The 20,429-nt window shown below is 35.5% G+C and overlaps 1 protein-coding gene across 1 annotated transcript in view; it reads left to right on the top strand.

The window, feature by feature from the left end:
• PMFBP1 (polyamine modulated factor 1 binding protein 1) overlaps positions 1-20,429 on the top strand; it is a 556,696-nt gene that overhangs the window by 226,571 nt on the left and 309,696 nt on the right. Inside the window, exon 7 of the mRNA XM_063717359.1 lies at positions 13,983-14,050. The gene's annotated coding sequence lies outside the window, so the exon portion shown is untranslated. The remainder of the gene's footprint in view (positions 1-13,982; positions 14,051-20,429) is intronic.

Here is a 20,429-nt window from a genome sequence, read left to right on the forward strand (position 1 = left end):
AGCCAAGTGTGAGTGCAAAGGAAAAATTCTTGAAGGAAATTAAAAATGCTACTCCAGTGAAGTAGTGAAAGTGAAACAGCCGCATTGCTGATAATGGAGACAGTTTTGGTGGTCTGAATAGATCAAATTAGCCACAACATTCCCTTAAACCAAAGCTTAATCCAGGGCAAAGCCCTAACTTCAATTCTGTGAAGGCCAAGAGAGGCAAGAAGTTGGAGAAGAAAAGTTTAAAGCTCACAGCGGTTAGTTCATGAGGTTTAAGGAAAGAAGCCATCTACATAACATGAAAGTGCAAGATGAAGCAGCAAGTGTTGATGGTAAAGCTGCAGCAAGTTACCCAGAATATCTAGCTAAGATAATTGATGAAAGTGACTACACTAAACAACAGATTTTGAATGTAGAGGAAACAGCCTTCTATTGGAAGAAGATGCCATCTGTGACTTTAATAGCCAGAAAGGAGAAGTTAATGCTTTGCTTCAGAGCTTCAAAGGACAGGCTGATTCTTTTGTTAGGGTCAGCTGGTAATTTTAAGTTGAAGCCAATGCTCACTTACCATGCCAAAAATCCTGGGGCCCTTAAGAATTATGCTAAATCTACTCTGCCTGTGCTCTATAAATGGAATAACAAAACCTACATGACAGCACATCTGCTTTCAGCATGGTTTACTGAATATTTTAAGCCAACTGTTGAGACCTACTGCTCAGAAAAAAAGATTCCTTTCAAAATATTCCCGTTTTATCTCATGATAAAACTTGAATGATTAAGGAGTTGCTTCTTATGAATAAACAAAGAGAGTGATTTCTTAACATGGAATCTACTCCATCTTGAGATGGAGTCTGCTGTGAACATTGTTGACATTGACAACAAAGGTTTTAGAATAATATATAAATTTTGTTAACAAAGCAGCAACAGGATTTGAGAGGATTGAGTCCAATTTTGAAAGACATCGTACTGTAGGAAAATGCTGTCAAATAGCACACATGCTACAAAGAAATCTTTCATGGAAAGAAGAGTCTATTGACACAGCAGACTTCATTGTTGTCTCATTTTAAGAAACTGCCACAGTCCAGTCACAAGAATTGCTTGAACCCTGGGTGCAGAGGTTGCAGGGAGCCGAGATCGTTCCACTGCACTCCAGCCTGGGAGATGGAGCAAGACTCTGTCTAAAAGAAAAAAAAAAAAGAAAAGGAACTGCCACAGCCACCCCAACCTTCAGCAGCCACCACCCTGATCAGTCAGTAGCCATCAACATCGAGATGAGACCCTTCTCCAGCAAAAAGATTATGACTCACTGAAGCCTCAGATGATTGGTAGCAATTTTTAGCAATAAGGTCTTTTAAATTAAGGTATGCACATTTTTCAGACATGCTATTGTACACTTACTAGACTGTACAGTATAGTGTAAACATAACTTTTATATGCACTGGGAAACAAAAAAAATTCATGTGACTCACTATATTGCAATATTAACTTTGTTGTGGTGGTATGGAAACAAAACCTGCAATATCTCTGAGGTATGCCTGCAATAGGCCCTAAATAATGTTAATTTTCTGAGTAAATGTTCCACTCTGAAAGAACTTCAAGACAAATTCAAAAATTAGCAAATGTTGTTAATGCAAAGATGATATTAGCTTTATGTAAATAGGGCCTATAATTTCAGTTGTTTATATAATAATAGTGATGGGCTACTTTAAGCAATAAACACTTTAAGTTGAGGCTCCTTGTTTAACTGATAGCACACATTTGTAAGGAGACTCATTAGGGTCTTTTGCTTAGGAGCAGAGAGTTTTTTTATGCCAAACTGCAGGTCAATCTTTTATCCTTGTATGATCAATCTAAGTGAGCTAATATGCTTATACAAATTAAACTATTCTAGCCTCATGTTCCCTGTACCCCTCTTCACTTTATATGATATTACTTCTTATTTTACAGATATGATTCTGTTTTCTTTCATTTAACATTCACATCACCAACGGGCTTCCATTTTACTCTTCCTAGAGCAAAATTGCCTGTGATGCCTTTAGTATAACTTTCTACCCTGTTTAAATACCATAAATTTAAACTAGTTTAGGTGTAACCTTGATTTTTTCTAATGAGTTCCATTTCCCATGGTGTACTGTCTCATCTGCTTCCAAAATAGACTTTCACCTTTCTTCCTCACCTGATCTATGATCTAAGATCAGTCATTGTCATATCTAATTATTTACTTTGTATAGTATGTTTTATTGAAAGATTATGAAGATCAGTGAAAAAGAATAGATCATCTTAATAATAAAAGTAACATTATTTTCATTATCATCTTTATTTATTGAGTTACCACTATATACCTAGTATCACAGCAATTCTGTGTGTTGCTTTAGGATATATAAAATGTTTTTCATTTAATCTGACTCTATGAGGTCCAAATTCTGGATTCACAGATGAGGAAAATGAAGTATAGACAAGTTAAGTAGCTTGCTCAAAGTCACACAGCTAGTAAGTAAGTAAAATTAGGATCCCATTATATGTCCTGTTGATTCCAGAACCTATGTTTTGCCATACCTCCTTTTGAGAAACTCGGCAAAATGTGTTTTGTTGTTGTTGTTATAACATGATAGGCATGGTTTCTATCTCCATTTTAAGAGTGCCACTATTCATTGAAAAAAAAATAGTATCAGTTCACTTTCTTGTGATGACTTTCTTTTAAAAGAAACAGTGTACGTGAAAGTGCTTTGTACATTGTATAGTCCTAGACAAATGTAAGGTATAATTATAATGGTAATGAATATGAAGCACTTTTATTATAACTGTGTTGATGGTTATGCATTTTTATCCCAAAGACAGGTATATCTTATTCTGTGTGATAAAAAAAAATTCCTGAAAATTTGTAAGTAATTTTACAAAAAAAATGTAAAAACATAATACTATTTTTAATGCCCAAAGAGGCTTATTAATTCTGGGTGAAGCCTGTAACAAGTAAAGAATCCATTTGTAACATGACAATTCTCTAATTATCTGTTTCAAATCTTAAATTTTTTACAATTAAAGTTTTTAAAGGAGGACATTCTTAAATAATGTTGACTGACACCTTTAATCTCTTGAAATACTATCAAAAAGACATCATGGGAAAGCTGCTAACTTATTTTTGAGGCCAGGAAACATCATAATTAGAGCTATATATTACAGAATTCCTAGGTCTGTTTTCCAAAGCCTGAACTATCATCCCTTCACATTGAGATCCACTAAAATATGGACAAACATATTTCATTAGAAAAATATTTAAATGCCTATCTAGAAATCAATTCATATATTTCATATATGCATTGAACACACATATTGCACAATACTCAAATTTGGGAGATATTATGAGAGTCCACATGTTATTTCTCTAGTCTCATTTACTTTCAGATAACATCTGATTCTCTCTATTAAATGCTATTCTTTATTTTTTTAAGACCAATGGAAACTTTTAAATATTCTTCTGTAATTCTTATTTTTATTTATTTATTTTTATTTTTTTTTTTTTGAGACGGAGTCTTGCTCTGTCACCCAGCCTGGAGTGCAGTGGCACGATCTCTGCCCACTGCAACCTCTGCCTCCTGGGTTCAAGCGATTCTCCTGTCTCAGCATCCCAAGTAGCTGGGACTACAGGTGTGTGCCACCACGCCCAGCTAATTTTTTGTATTTTTAGTAGAGATGGGGTTTCACCATGTTAGCCAGGATGGTCTTGATATCCTCACCTCATGATCTGCCTGCCTCAGCCTCCTAAAGTGCTGGGATTACAGGTGTGAGCCAACATGCCCGGCCTTTTTTTTTTTTTTGGTCACAGAGTCTTGCTCTGTTGCTCAGACTGGAGTGCAGTGGCATGATCTTGGCTCACTGCAGCCTCTGCCTCCTAGATTCAAGGGATTCTCCTGCCTCAGCTTCCTGAGTAGCTGAGATTACAGGCATGTGCCACCACACCCAGCTAATTTTTGTATTTTTAGCAGTGGCGGGGTTTTATCATGTTGGCCAGGCCTGGTCTTAAACTCCTGACCTCAGGTGATCCGCCTGCCTTGGCCTCCCAAAGTATTAGGATTGTGGGTGTGAGCCACTGTACCCAGCCTGTAATTAATTCTTAATACAGGACGTCCCTCACTTCATAAAACTAAATTCTTTACACTGAATTCTTTAAATTTAATCATTTATTTTATCCTTCTGGAAAATGCTATTTCTACTTCATGCAAATCTATAAAATACATGCATTATGTATGTATCTATCTGCACATGTATAGAAGCACACATAAGCATTGTAATAATTAGTTACAAGTTTTGTGTTAATCTCAAATTTGGCCATTTAGTTGCGTTCTCTTTCATGAGATTGCATTCTTGACTAGACACGGCATTCATAAATGACTATACAATGGCAGTTGGGAGCAGAATTTGAGAGGAAACATGATAGAAAGCACCTGGGTAAGCATAAAAATAGAGATCAGAAGTAATTGCTTCAAAAGGATATGCTATAATTTGCTTGGTCAAATAAGTAGTATATTTCTAGAAATCCTGATTCAGATCCTTTTAAAAAGTATAGACCCAGGATATAATAATCATGTGTATCAGCTATTCAAATGCGTTCTCAAAATCCATTTTACTAAAAGTCGAATTTTGGACATATTTTTGCTTTGCCTTGCTAATAATCTGCATCCTCAATAGATGAAAGAAATGATAGGGAAACTATATGAACCTAATTTTGATCAACACCTAAGAACTTATAGGTTAAAAACAATTAGAACTCTTAAAGAAAGTAGCCATTCAATATTAAGGCAAAATAACCAGGGCTGATGAATATTGGACATATTGTATAGCTACATGTCCAATAAGTTCACCCCTAGCCACATGTGACTATTTAAATTTAATAAATTAAAATTAAATGAAAGATTTGGTCCATTGTACTAGCTATTGGTTACCCTGTTAGAAATCACATTTCCATAGTTTCCAAAAGTTCTTTTGGACAGTGTTACCATAGACTTTATAAGGCAGATTTTGAAAACATTCAGATAACAGGTAAATATAACTTCATAGACATAATCTCTAAAAAAAAAAAAAAAAAAGAAGAAAGCTAAAAAAAAATGGAAATAACAAAATAACACTAAAATTGCACCTAACTCATATCAGATTGTATAGTTATTGACTTATTGCTTATATTGCAACCAGTCTTTAAAGTAGCAGTGTGTTTGTCTGTAATTGATGAATAAAGTAATAGCCCCCTTTTCAGGAAATGGGGGAGAGGGAAATGTAAAGAAGACCAATGTGATTTCATATTAAATTTAGGTATAAATGATTATATTTAAGATATAAGGAGGAGCATATAAGGGCAAGAATTTGTGGGTTGCTTCTAGGGAAAAGTAAAGGAAAGAGACTTGTGCTGCAGGATTTTCATGTCCTGTTAAGAGATTACTAAATGAGGCCTGGGCACAGTGGCTCATACCTGTAATCCCAACACTTTGGGAGGCCAACATGGGTGGATTGCTTGAGGTCAGGAGTTTGAGACCAGCCTGGCCAATATGGTGAAACCCCATCTCTACTAAAAATACAAAAATTAGCCAGGAGTGGCAATGTGTGCCTGTAATCCCAGCTACTTGGAAGGCAGAGGCACAAGAATCACTTGAATCCTGAAGGTGGAGGTTGCAGTGAGCCGAGATTGCACCACTGCTCTCAAGCCTGGGTGACAGAGTGAGACTCTGTCTCAAAAAGTAAATAAATAAAGAGAGAGAGAGAGATTACTAAAAGTGAGAGAAGGAAGGGGAGAGAGAGAGAATTATTCTTCAGATTCTCTTTCTGTCAAGAAGAATAGCCTTTAGGGTAGGAAAGGACAAAACTAGCATTGTTTAGTTAGGATTGCAGCACAGGGTCAGTCACATAGATTGAAAGAGAAAAACTCATTACTGGAATTCAAGTCTCCTATCCCACACTTATTATTTTCATAGGTACTATGATAATTTGCCAGTGATCCTGAAGAATTACATCTGCAGTTGAGCTTAAGGAATTGCGGATTAAAAAAAAAAATGCAGTTTGGGAGAGACGCTAAAAGTCTGAATGAGAGGAGAAATTATTCTCAATTTCATTACTAGGAATAAATACAGGTTCACAAAGAACAAATGTCATCACTTCCTTTTTTGATGGTATTATTTCAGAGAGATTTTATAATAAGAGTATAGCTCAGAGTTTCCGTTTATCTTTTCCAGAATAAGATCCTAAGGAGAAATCTACTGAAAGCCCAGTAGAGCTTTCAGTAATCTCATAGTGCTGGGAAGACAAAAATCAGGGGTCAGGGTCTGTCAAGGAAATGGGACCTAAGAGATGAGATGAACCAGATGCAACGTGAGTCTTAAAAAGACTATAACCTAGCTTCAAGCCAATTTACTCTTTTATTGGATTGAGGTAATCTGCCCTTGTTCTATCCTGCTACCTCCCAGGTGATATGGTAATTTTTCTTCAAAAGAAGATATCTTCCAGAACTTCTAAAATTTTTCACACACAATATCTGGCATCCATTCAATACTTTCTAGGAATAGCAAAACACAGGACCAAAACGGGGGAAAAAAGCAGACAGCAGAAACAGATCCACAATGAAGTGGATCAGGTATACTTATCAGATATGACTCTTAAATAGCTCTAAAATGATAATATGTTGGAGAAAAAAAGAACTGCAGCTTACAAAAGAAGAATAAAATATGTATTCAAGAACTGAAAAATACAGCAACTTAAATTAAGGCATTTAAATAGCAGATTGGAAATAAAGAGAGAATTGTTGAGTATGATAGATCAGTTAAAAAATGCTGAAACCAAAACATAAAGGGATAAAAGGCTGGAAAATAAAAAGCATAAAGCCCATAGGAGATACATTGAAAATATTTAATATATGTGTAATTGGAATCCTACAAGGTAAAAAAAGATTGCAGTAGGTAATTTTCAAACTGCTAAGGACTAACAATTTCCAAAAAGGGGAAAGATGTTAAGCCATAGATATCCCAGGCAGGATAAATACAAAGAAAATCACACCTATGCACATTAGTAAAACTTCTGAAGTTGAAAGAGAAAATCTTAAGACAAAAAAAGAAGACATGCTACTTGAAGGAAGCAGCAATAAGACTGACAGCTGACATCTCAACGAAATGATGGAATTGAAAAGACAATGGAATGACATCTTTTAAAAGCAGAAAGAAAATAACTGCCAATCTAGAATTCTGTGCTCCGTGAAAATATACTTGAAAATTGAAGATGAAAATAACTATAGGAAAACAAAAACTGAGAGAACTTTTCAGCAGCATACCCAACCTAAAAGAAACACCAAAGGGAGTTATTTAGGTAGAAGAAACATGACCTCAGAAGGAAATGTCAAAATGGAAGAAGAAACACAGAGCAGTGCATAAGGTGTATATGTGAGTGAGTCTGAATGAATCTTGACTGCAAAATAGAAAAATGAAGATATCTTGCGAGACTTAAAATATATGAATGATAAGATGCATGTCAATAATAACAAAAGGTGGGAGGAAGTAAACAAAACAATACCAATTTCAGTTCTAGCATTGTCTGGGAGGTGACAAAAGTACTAATTTATAATAGACTATAGTGAGTCAGAGATGTATGTTGCAATATTTAGGGTACCACTTAATAGTAAAATAATGTGTTACTGTCAAACTAAAAGAGAAAAAATGTAATAAGAAAAGGACTTGATTAATTATAAATGATGCAGAAAAGAATTTGAAGAATGTAAATCAGGTAGAACAGATAGGAAACAATAAGATGATATGTATATAATGCAAAATATATCAGTAATTATGTTAAATATAAATTGATTCAATTTTGCAGTTGAAAGACAAGTTGTTAGACTGGATAAAAGACAGACTCCAATAGCCTATAGGCAAAAGAGGAAACTATGGTATAAATTAGAAAGTATTTTGAACCAAATGATAATCAAAACATGACATGTGAAAACCTGGGGTTGTATCTAAAGCTGTTCCTAGAGGAAAATATATAACCTTTAAATACATGTTTAAAAGGAAAAAAAGGCTGAAAAATCATGATATAAATATCTCATCAAGAAACTAGAAACAAAATGTAAAATGAAGACCAAAGAAAGTAGAAGGCAAAAAATAATAAGAACAAAAATTAACTGAATGGAAATCAAATGTTTAACTGAGAAAATTGACAACAGCAGAACAACAGTGGATTCTTCTCAAATGCACATGGAATTTCAGAAAGATAGACTTTATGTTGGGGCATACAAGTCTTGAGTTGGAATTACATAGAATATTTTCCCAGTGGTATTAAGTTGGAAATTTATAGTAATAAGATACCTAGAAAAAAAACCAAATATTTAGAAATTAAACAATATACTTAACATGTATAAAAAATGACAAGGGAAATTTTTTTTTAATCTCAACTAAATGAGAATGAATACACATCCTATGAAAATGTGTGTGATGCACCTAAAGCAGTTGTTAGAGGAAAATATATCACTTTGCGCATCTGTTATAGGAAGTAAAGTGTAAAATTATCTAAGATTCTGCCTTATGAATCTAGAAAAAGAGAAGCAAATTAAACCCGAAGTAAATAGAAGAAAGAATATTATAAAATTGGGAGTTGAAATAAAAAAATTAACAATCAGATTGAATCTCTGAAAAGATTAATAAAATTGATTTTAAAAAGATCAAGGAAAAAAACAAATCACCAATATCACAAATGAAATAAGGACATCACCAAAATTCTGACAGAAAAGAAAAAGGATAATAGGATATTATTAACAACTGTATTCCAATCAATTTGATAACTAAGATGAAATAGACAAATTCTTTGAAAACCCCAGCTTACCAAAATTAACATAAATTAGAAATCTGAATAGTCCAAGATCATTTTTCTAAAATTGAATTTGTAGGCCAGGCACAGTGCCTCACACCTGTAATACCAGCACTTTGGGAGGCTGACACAGGAGGATCGCTTGAGGCCAGGACTTCAAGACCAGCCTGGGCAACAAAGTGAGACCCTGTCTGTACAAAAAATAAAAATAAAAACAAATTAGCCAGGTGTGGTGGCATACAGTTGTAGTCCCAACTACTCGGGAGGCTGAGGTGGGAGGATCACTTGAGCCCAGGAAGTTGATGCTGCAGTGAGTTGTGATGATGCCACTGCACTCTAGCCTGGGTGACAGAGTAAGACTCTGTCTCAAAAAAAAAAATTGAATGTGTTATATAAAAACTGTCCACAAAGAAATCCCCAGGCCTCATAGCTTTACTGGTTAATTGAATTTAGCATTTAAGGACAAAATAATAATCTTATACAAACTTTTTCAGAGTATAGAGGAGGGAGACACTCTCCAACTCATTCTATGCTATTAGCAAGACCCTGATAACAATGTCAAAGTTATTACACCCCCAAAAAATTATAGACTAATGTCTCTCATGCACATGGATTCAAAAATTCTTAACAAAATGTTAGCAAGTCAATTATTGCAATATACAAAAAGATTAATATATCATGATCAATGGGACATTGTCCCAGGATTGCCAGGTTGGTTTAGCATATGAAAATCAGTCATTGTAATTCACTATACTCACAGCTTTAAGCTGTTATTTGTTTCAGTAGAGGCTGAAAATGATTTGACAAAATTTAATAACCATGATTTTTTAAAAAATTGTTAGCAGCTAAGGATGGAAGGAAACCTCTTTCACATGATAAAGGGCATAATTCTTAGTGATGAAAGGCTGAATTCTTCTTCCCCTAAGGCTATGAACAAGACGGTGACATCCCCTAAGATTGGAAACAAAGTAAGGATGTTTACACTCACCTATCACTACTTCTATTCAACATCGTACTAGATGTCCTCACCAACGAAATAAGGAAAAAGGAATAATTGGCATGATTACTGGAAATGAAGCTGTCTAGTCACAAATGAACTTATTGTGTTGACAGAAAATTCTAAGGAATATTTGTAAAAAGTATCATTTGTGTAAGGTATAGGAGAGAGATTATATTAATATCTTCTTAATATATTAATAGCTGGTAGAATGAACAAGAAAACAGTAACAGTGATTACTTATTTGGGGGTTGGCTGAGGAACTCATGAGTAGAAGAGGGAAAAGACAGAGACCTTTTCCTTTCTACATTATTTAAATTATTGATACTTCATTGTAATGTATTACTTATTCAAAAATATAACTTATTTTTGTTAAAAAAAAGACTGAAAGATGGCATTGCTTCATCATTGTAGTTAAATAATGAGCACCTTTCAGTTCCTAAAACCCTCCATACCAACCACGATAGAACTCTCTTATCAGACTATTCATGTCATGCAACATGAAAATTTCAGAATTATACATACATTTTTAATGGAACCCTTTCATGGGTCTATTATGCATTGACATAAGCTGTAGTTTGACTTCTGATCACAGATCATTCACAGTCTATTCACCATGAATATCTATTTAGTGCTTTTCCACTCAGCCTTTTACCTGCATTGCTATTTAATAGTAAAAGTAAAGATTGAATTTTATTTTCTTTTCCTTATTTCTCTCAAATGGTAACCAACACACTGAAGTAATAATAGTAATGATAGCAGTAATAAAATTTAACACTTATTTAGAGCTTGTTATGTGCAGATACTGTGCTTAATTCTTTACATGTATTCTTTCAAAATTCTATATCCATAATTCTGGCAACAGAGATGGAAAGTATAAGAGGTTAAATATGAATCATTCAGATTAAATAGCCATTCTCCAAATAATCATCAATTCACTGTACTCTGTAGTTTTGTACACTGTACCAACAGTTGAGAATCGTGTAACAGTTGGAAATTATTGGAGTGGGAGTCTTAAAAGAAACTTATAAGTGGAAGTTTTAGAGATTATAGGTGAAGAGCAACAGTATTTAGAACATGCTTATAATCAGACCAGTTCCAGGTCAACGTTATGATGTCATAATAGAAATTTATGCAGATATGTACATCAGATCAAAAATGTCTTCATGTAATTTCAACAGAAGTATAAAATTATTTTAGCTGAATTATGAAAGTAATTTGAACTCTGTCCACCTGACCAAGGGAAGTAACAAAATCTTTTTTTCCGACTACCGCTTCTTTGACTTTCTTTGTTAATCCTTGGAGACCATGAGTAATAGTCCAAATATTTTATCAGTTTTGAATCCACCCAATAGGCTCATTCACTCTTTGTCCCTCTCTATTCATTGTTAACATGCATTAAGCCACACTGGTAATTTTAACATTCTGAAAATACTAGACAAGTGCAGTTATCATTATCATGAGAATTAACCAACATAAATATTATCAGGCCTCCTTAAGCAGCCGATTTCATCTGCTCTTTAGCAATGTATACTATGATAGCACCAAGAATTCCATCTTTCACAAATACCTGGATCAGTAGGCACTCTACTGCATCCCCAAATTAGAAGTAGCTGTGCTTTTGGCTTCTGAACTGTAGACAGCTCTGGGGCACAGGCACCAAGTTGCCGCTGCTTTCCTCAGCCTCAGACCTAGAAAGGCCTGTCTCAGTGCTCATCTTGGTATACCCTGATAGCTCCCTACATCAGGAGCCCACAGGGGAGACTAACGAAGCAAAGATGGTTTCTGAAAACATCCTGTACTAAAAATGCCATGCAGTGGCTCTGAATATACTCCTCTTCGTGTATTCTCTCTTCTCCCCTCCCTTCCATATCCGTGCCCTTGTTTAGTTCCAGTTTCCATTAGAAATGCTATTTGGGCAGCAAATTTCACAGATTGGATCCATCTCAATGCTGCCATGCAAAGAAAACACATCTGTCTGACTCTTCATTTAAAATAAGGGAAAAATTTGAAATAGCAAAATGCTGTAGTCGCTCTGAGCTGTTTCCTAATGAACCTGTTTGTCCCAAGAGCTGTAGTGAGGAGCTTCTCCTCCTCGGTGAGAATTCTTTATGCATATTAATATTATTCATGTTTTCCATGCGACTCCATCTGACTTGCCCTCACCCCATCCTTTGAATTCATTTAAATAAAAATAATTTATGTGGACATTCCTTCAGTCAGGATTTTCTCTCCCCCTTTCTTGAAGACATCCATAATATTTCGTTGATGCTTTGCATCCAAACCAAATCGTTATGCTTTTGCATATCATTAGGGCTTTATAAAGAACAACAGCGACATCTGCATGTGCCGCAGTGCCAAGGAGATAGGAAAAATACCGAAAACAAAACTCTGTATTGGCTTGGAGGCTGTCTGACTCTCTGTCTCCCTAGCAGCCCCTGACACCACCATGGATAGGAGTAATTGTACAGTGTAATCACATCATGCCTCATCTGCATATTCATAACAGAGACAAAGCTTTGGAGGATAAGGGGGAAGCAGGGGTAATTTAAATATAAAACAGCATCTCATTTCCAAATCAAGTTGTGCCGGTTAGACTGTGCACTAGGATTCAGTATTAAGCCAACATTGTTTTACAGTTTGGAAATTGGAGTGAAGAAGAAGATGGAGAAGAGACTCAGTAAAGAAGGGGTGATACTACATTTTCATTCTTAACTGAGGAAAAACAAGACAACAACAACAGCGAAAGAATAAAAATAAAGTAATATTTGAAGAGTCACCAATAGTGGCTAACCAGCTGCTGTTTTACCAGGAATGAAATAGCCCATTGAGGGAGCTTTAAAAGCCCCCAATTAATATGTTGTGCATGTATAAGATCTACAAAGAACTCACTGTATTCTTTCTCTCCCCACCAAGTCCCCCCCAGTACTCACATATTCCCTAACCACCACCTTTCTTTCCTGTCGGGTGCAGGGGAAAAAGATCATAGCTACAAAATAATTGACTAATTGCTTCAAAAGTAACAACATCCCTCTTCAAAAAGAAAGGACAAAAACAAACACATACAAAAAGGTGACTGTTCATTAATGAAGGGATAAATTACCGATGGCTTCTTCATTCTCTTTAGTTCATTACCCCCCAAAGGAAACAAATATAATCCACGTGTTAATATTTCTTGTCTTCGTTTTCTTTGTTTCTAATATGATGCTGTTTATTATATATTTTTAAGTGTTGGTATTTGTAGAAGCCTCTGCTACTGCGTTCCCCAAAGAGCTACTAGTTTCAGCCCACTGGAGTTTATATTCCTTTAATTGTCTAGTGCAGGAACATTTCTGCTGTTTTTTAAAATACACTGCTCTGCAGGAATTAGAAGAATCCAAGGTTGTATCCAACTTCAAAGGTTTCCAAGTTATAATGATTTTAGCAAAAGTAGAAGACAGATCATGGAACAAGTCCCTGTTTGAAGATAAGCATCATAGGGACCTTTTTTCTTCCCTCTCTCCCCAACTTTGTACTTCTCCTGGTTCTGAATGCCCCTCGCTAACACAGTTTAATGATATGCAAATGAAATATGCATAAAACCATTCTACTGTATGATGATTAAACACTGGAGACATTAACAGCGGAGGCTTCACTCTTTGTAATAATCCTTCCCGACCATCCACTTTGATTGCGAAGTTATGGAAACCCATAGCAGTTGGCAGAGAGAGCGAAAGAGAGAAGGAAGGAAAGACGCAGGGACACATCACCCATCTCGGTGTTTCTCCCACTCCAGGAGAGGTCCCCCCCTTTGTACTGCGTTCCTATTGCTGTCTTTTGTAATCCATCCATGCAGTCGCACCAGAGCGATTAACGGAAAAAACCTCTTTTCTCTTAATGTTTCAAAGCTCATTAGCCAAACGATTATTCCTCATTAACAGCGAAAGCTCATTCATTAAAAGGAAGAATATGCCCAAAAGATGCCAGCGCAGCTAATCCTGAGTCCCGCAACTGGGCTGTAAATCCCATACTACTTGTATATTCCATGCAAAAGGGACACGCGCCAATCCACATTTTTTTTTAAGAAAGAAAAAGAAAACAGTTTATGTGTTTTGTAAAATCCACAAGAGCAGCAATTAATATTCCCATTGAATGACTTTATTTTTTTGTCTCTCCCTTTTGTTTCCAGCGCCTGCCCCTGGCTCAGCGCCCGGTGCCAACAGAACACCTTTCAGGATCCACAGCAACGCAGACAACGTAAGTACCAGCCGTTCCCTGAAACCCTTTTGCAGATTTTTTAAAAACAACCACCTAAAACATAGAGAGAGAGAGAGACAAGCCTCTTTCCCCTTCTTCTCCCCTGCGTTATGCCACCAGTGTTTCCTCAGTAGCCCCTTCCAAATCCCTCTGCCTTCAAGTTTGTGCATGTCTGTGTGGCATCCCTCCTCCTCCTTCACTCCCATAGTGGATCTTGTAAAAGGGCTTCAGATCGGCCCCATTCATCTCCCTGGTGATAGCAGTGAATGTAGATAAATCTCTGGCTGCCTGCTTGCTGCTGGAGTATGATTTTTATTTTGTCTTCTGTGTATACCTGGGTCAAAAAGTGGGATGTATGCATATACATACATGCACATACACATATTTCCTTCTCTCTCCTCTCTCTCCCTCCTTTTTCTCACACATGCATACATCCTACATATGTGTGTATATGCATAAACATATACACCTATATACATACCCATACCTGTAGCACAAAATATATACATATCTAAACGTTTGTCTGAAAATATGCATATTTATATACACATACAACCTTACACATGTGTTTATACGCAATCGATAGGTGCCTATCTTTTAATTTATACCCATCTATATCTCCATTTAAATATTCCCTCTCTTCTCCCAGCAGAGGCTGTGTGCAATTGCAATCCAGGATTATACAAGCAGTATTCTTTACTTATGATTTCTAGTTGTAGACCTTTATGCTCCCTTCTCTGCCTTCTTCGCAGCTGTAGAATTGGCATCTTTCCCTGAGGTTTTCCGAGTGGCAAGTGGCACCGGCTGTGGCATGTATTCATGCCGCTTCCTATGGTATTTCTCTTCCGATGTCTGCTTTTTCTTTGTTTGTTGTTGACTAGGCTGAATAGTGGGTTTTTTTTTTTAAGTTAATTATAAACCAAGTTGAAGTAGCAAACAAGCCAACAGCTTGCCCCCCCACCAAAAGAAAAATTAGCCCCACACAAGCGCCTTCTGCTGCAACAGATGCCCAGATCACCCCTGGCACGGGCAAACGGGCAAACGATTTTGGTGGTTTTCAGTTTTTTCTGTTTGTTGCTGTATTTGTTGTTTGTTTTCCTTGTTTCTTTTTTATTTTTCGAGGAGTCCAGAATCCCGGCCTCTGCTTGGAACGGAACAGTGTCATGGCGGAGACGACGGCCTTTGTCTTGCTGGGTGTGAAAACATCCGCTGTGCTGGCTCCACTGCGGCAGAATCAAGTTTAAAGGGAAAAAAGTGATTAAAGTCAGCTTTGTGCCTCTGTGGTGTGGAAGACCCCCAAACCCCAAGTAGCCGAGTCCCAGGGTCCGAGGAAGGGCTCATAGTTGGAGCAGCCTAGGCTGTAATCCTGGCATTTGCGCCTTCGGTTGCTGCTTGCTGTTCGCTCCTGGGGGTCTGGATAATCTCCCTTGGCTTTACCGCACTGTCTGGCCCGCATACAGGGCCCCGTAACATATACCCGCTGCTGCTATCACACGAAACTGTGGCGTTGCCCCTGAATGGATGGCACCGTGCCAACTCTTCTGCCATCCGCCCTTGCAGCTTTTTTCTTTTCTCCCTCCCTCCCCTTCTTCTTCTCCTCCTCCCGTCGACTTGACGTTAATTAACACTCGGGTTAATTGATTTTAAAAGCCGAAGAATTACAGTTAACTTTTCCCACAGGGTACAGACGCCAGCCGCTTGGCACACTCTGCTTTTCGCACTGGTGCAGGGGAGCAGGGAAAGCCCGCAGCAAAGCTAGCAACTGCTGAGGGAGCGTTGCCTGCTTATTGGAGTAGAGCCGATAGAAGTCGACGTGGCATTGCCTCATCCTTTACAATATATGTAGCCATTATATATTTTGTTAAATAATCAAAACAACCACCCTGTTTTTCTTCTCCGTTCCTCTTTCAAAATAGGAAAACCATTCAGAAGTCCACCTAGAAAGGGATAAAATCTTTCCACCAAACCTCTGTTTCATCCATAATATGCTTTTTTTTTCCCAATGATAAATAGCTGGTACCTTAAATTTTTTTTTTTTTTTTTTTTTTTTTTTTTTTTGTTACAAAAAGAAAGGCTTACCCCTTCCCTAAAAATTACAGACATAGAAGTTTGGTTTTTTTTTTTTTAAGAAAAAGTTCCATAAAGTTTTTCTGTTTCAGTGTTTTGTTTTGTTTTGATGTCTCTTGGCTCAAAAGGGTTATTTATGGTGAAGGATTTCAATGAGAAAATGGGTACATTGTAATTAACAACAAAATTTGTATGAAAGCTCTTTGTTTATATGTCTGTATATGTTGGCTTTTTGTCCCTTTCCCCTCAATCCTCTAGAAAATGAAAGCAACTGATACTGTAGTTGGGAAGAAGACAGGCAAGGCTGGGGACTTGATGCTTTCACCTTTTCATGCTTTCATTTTATTTCATTTTGTTTTTTAAAAGCACGCAGCAAGTGAAGCGACAAGAGGAATCCATTATGCAAATCATGTCACTTTGCATAATGTTTCATGACTGGAATATGCAAATGAACTGTATAATTTATGAGTGCCAGTGTCTGTCTAAAAGTGTTTCACATAATTTACAAAGTAAGCCTGAGAGGCATGAGGAAGGCAGCTCTTCCAATTCCATTGCCTGGAAAGCTCTATATATTTTTCTGTAAGTGATCCCTCATAATATCATCAAGTGCTATTTAAAAGAAATGAAGATTTCAAATGTACATGAAAGGCAAAGATTTTCCTCTCACTTCCTTCACCCATTGATTTTTTTTCCTAAAATTTGCGAGAAACTTGGACTCTAAAGCCTTAAATTTTGGATTTAATTTGGAAAAGAAAAGTTATTTGAGCCAAATTTGCTCTTTCTATATGGGTTTTCTTTTCTTAAGCAAGGAATGTCTTAGAGAAGCAGACACCTTATCTATTAATATTTGCCTGGACCTACAGAAGGCAGAAGAATGGGATTTCTCATTTCGGTTGGTTTTATGTTTGCCCTGTAACATTTTATAAATAATAGTCTCATGGATGTATTAAATATTGGTATGGAATACTCATACAATCAATATTCTTCTGAAGTTATAATTCTACTTTCAGAATAGTCTTCACAGGAGAAATTATATCCGGTAAAAATCAGATTTTAGTTAAGTGAGTTTAGTTGGCCACTCCATGTCTCATTGTGCTGACTTTTTTGAGTAGGGGATTCTGAACCTTTTGAGAAGTCATAACATCTTTGATAATATGGTCTAATCTGTCCTTATAGATTTCATTATAATCATAAGTTGTGTGAAAGAGAGGTACAGACCATCAGGAAAGTGCAAACCACTGATCCTTAACAAAGAGGACATAATCCTTGGAGGGAACGTCAAAAAGACTTTCTAAAGAAAGTGAATTCAAGGTCAAGTCTGAAAGTTGAAGAGAACTTAACAAAAAGAGGGAGTATTTTTCAGATAGAGATTATGTTCAGTAAATCCTGATGCAGAAAAAGAACATGTCTACTTGGAAGAACTAAAATAAGCCCAGTGTGACTACAGTATAGAGAATGGGTTATTGGCTCAATTGGGAACAGATTGAGAGGTAAGCATGTGAAGAGGTAACTTATTCATTATCTGCTTTCATTTGATGGTGCCTCATCTCTTATGTTATTATTAATTATATGTACAGGTACTTCATTAAGTTTATATGGATAACTACTTCAGATTTCTGAATCCAACCTTATGTAACATTCCTTCTTTTTGCAAAGTTTTATTTTCAAATAATAGCCATTTAAGAAAACAGGAAAAATGACCCCCATCTGACGAGAGCAGAATACAAATTATTTTTAAGTGCACACAAAACATTTGCTAAAATAGACCACATTGTGTTCCATTTTTAAAAAATCAATAAATTTAAATGTATTCAAGTCAGACAAAATATCATCTCTTGACCACAAACAAATTAAACTAGAAATCAATAACAGAATTATATATAGAAAAATCCCAAATTTTTGGAAATTAAACACATTTCTAAATGACGTGGGTCAAAGAGGCAGTCACAGGGAAATTTTTTTAAATGTTTTTAATTAAATGAAAGTGAAAATAAAATTTCTGAGATGCAGCTAAAGATGTGCATCTAGGAAAATAAGTTTTAGTGTCTTGTTTTAGAAACCTAGAAAGTTTTGAATCAATAATATGTGTCTTAAGAAAACAAATTAAATTCAAAGCAAGAAGAAGGAAAGAAATAATAAGAACATAACCAGTGAAGCTGAAAACAGAAAAACAGTAAAGTCAGAATACTCAAAAGCTGGTTCTTTGCAAAGATTATAAAAATCAATAAACATCTAGCCAGACTAAATGAGAAAAAAGTGAGAAGACACAAATTACCAAGACTAAGAATGAAAGAGTTTGGATATCAATCACTAAGGCTGACATATATTAAGTGGATAATAAAAATAAATAACAACTTCATTAATACATTTGATAACCTAGATGAAATAGACAAATTCCTCAAAAGACACAAACTACCAAAACTCATTCAAGTAAACTAAACCTGAATCGTTTTATATCTTTAAATAAATTGACTTTGTCGTTTAAAAACTTTCCTGTAAAGAAAATGCCATGCCCAGTGGCTTCACTGACAAATTCTACCAACCTTTAAGGAAGAAATCATACCAATTCTAAACAATCTCAGGAAATAGAAAAGGGAAGAACACTCCCCCAACTCATTTGATGAGGTCAGCATTACCCGATGCCAAAAAACAAAGACAGTATAAGAATAGAAAATTACAAACCAATAACTCTCATAAACATAGACACAGAAAGCACAAAATATTAGCAAATTGAATCAAATTTGCTAATATGTCAAAAGAATGAGAAATAACAACCAAGCCAAATTTATTCCAAGAATGCAAGGTTGGTTCAATATACTAAAATCAATGAGATTCATCATATCACCAGGTTATTATTTTAATAATCATTTCAATGGATGCAGGGTAAAAATGATAGAAATTAACACCCATTCCTGATAAAATATCTTTGCTAACAAGGAATAATAGGTAACTTCCTTTGCCTAATTGAAGGTATCTATACAAGAGGATTACAGATTAGAAAGGAACAGATAAAATTATCTTTATTTTCAGATGGTATCATTGTCTGCATCAAAATTCCAAGTTTATGAGAAAGTTTCTAGAACTAATAGATGTGTTTTGCAATGTCATGGGATACAAAATCAAAATTCAAAAATGCACTAGCAATAAATAGTTACAAATTTTTAAAAGAAGTACATCATAATAATATTAAAAAGCATGAAATTTTAGGGATAAGCCTAAGAAAATATGTTCAAGGTTTACATACTGAAAACTATAATACACTGAAGAAACAAATTAGAAATACCATGCTTATGGATTGGAAGACTCAATATTATTAATGTAATTTCTCTTTAAATTGATATATAGTGAAATTTAATTCAATCTTCATCAAAAACCCAACAATGTTTTTCTAGAAATTGGCAAGCTGATCTAAAATGTATAAAGAAAAGCAATAGAATAGCTAAGATAATTTTGTAAAAAGAACATTAGAGGACTCACATTAGCTTTGTAATGTTGCATAAAGCCACAGTAATCAAACAGTGTGATAATTACATAAAGATAGAGGTAAAGATCCATGGAAAAGAGTAGAGAGCCCAGAAATTGACACACAATTTTTTGGCAAAGATTCAAGGGCAATTTGATGTAGAGAGAATAGTCATTTTAATACACAGTGCTGGAACCATGTGAATGAGAGACTTGACCCACTCCTTATTATTTATACAAATACTAATCTTAAATGGGTATTAGAATAAAATAAAAACGTAACACTAAAATAGTTCTTCAAGAAAACATAAGATAAGTTTTGTGACCTTGGGCTAGGCAAAATATTTCCCTGTAGATAGCAGGGAAAGAACTTACACCACGAATGAATTAGATAAGTTGCACTTCAGCAAAATTGAAAACTTGTACTATTTGAATGGCAAAAAGTAAATGAAAAAATAAGCTACATACTGACATAAAATATTTTCTACCAATAACGAGGAAAATTAAGCAAGACTAAAAATGACACAGAAGATAGAATTAGTGGATGAGGACATTTAAACAGCTGTCATAACTGAGTAAAGCAGAAACATGTTAAGTAGAGACATGAAAGTTAAAGATTGTAATTTAACTTGTAGAGAGTAAAAACTACCATGTCTGAGATTAAGAATACCACTAGAGGGGATTGACAGGAGATTGGATATTTCAGAAGAGATTAGTGAAGACATAGAAATGATCCACCATAACACCCAGAAAACATTGGAATTAATGTAAGCTAGAAGACAATGGAGAAACACCTATAAAGTATCAAAAGAAAAAAGTTCAATTAAAATTTTATACACAGCAAAAATAT

Source organism: Pongo abelii, chromosome 18 (genome assembly GCF_028885655.2).
Source record: "Pongo abelii isolate AG06213 chromosome 18, NHGRI_mPonAbe1-v2.0_pri, whole genome shotgun sequence".
In the NCBI taxonomy this organism is placed as follows: Eukaryota; Metazoa; Chordata; class Mammalia; order Primates; family Hominidae; genus Pongo; species Pongo abelii.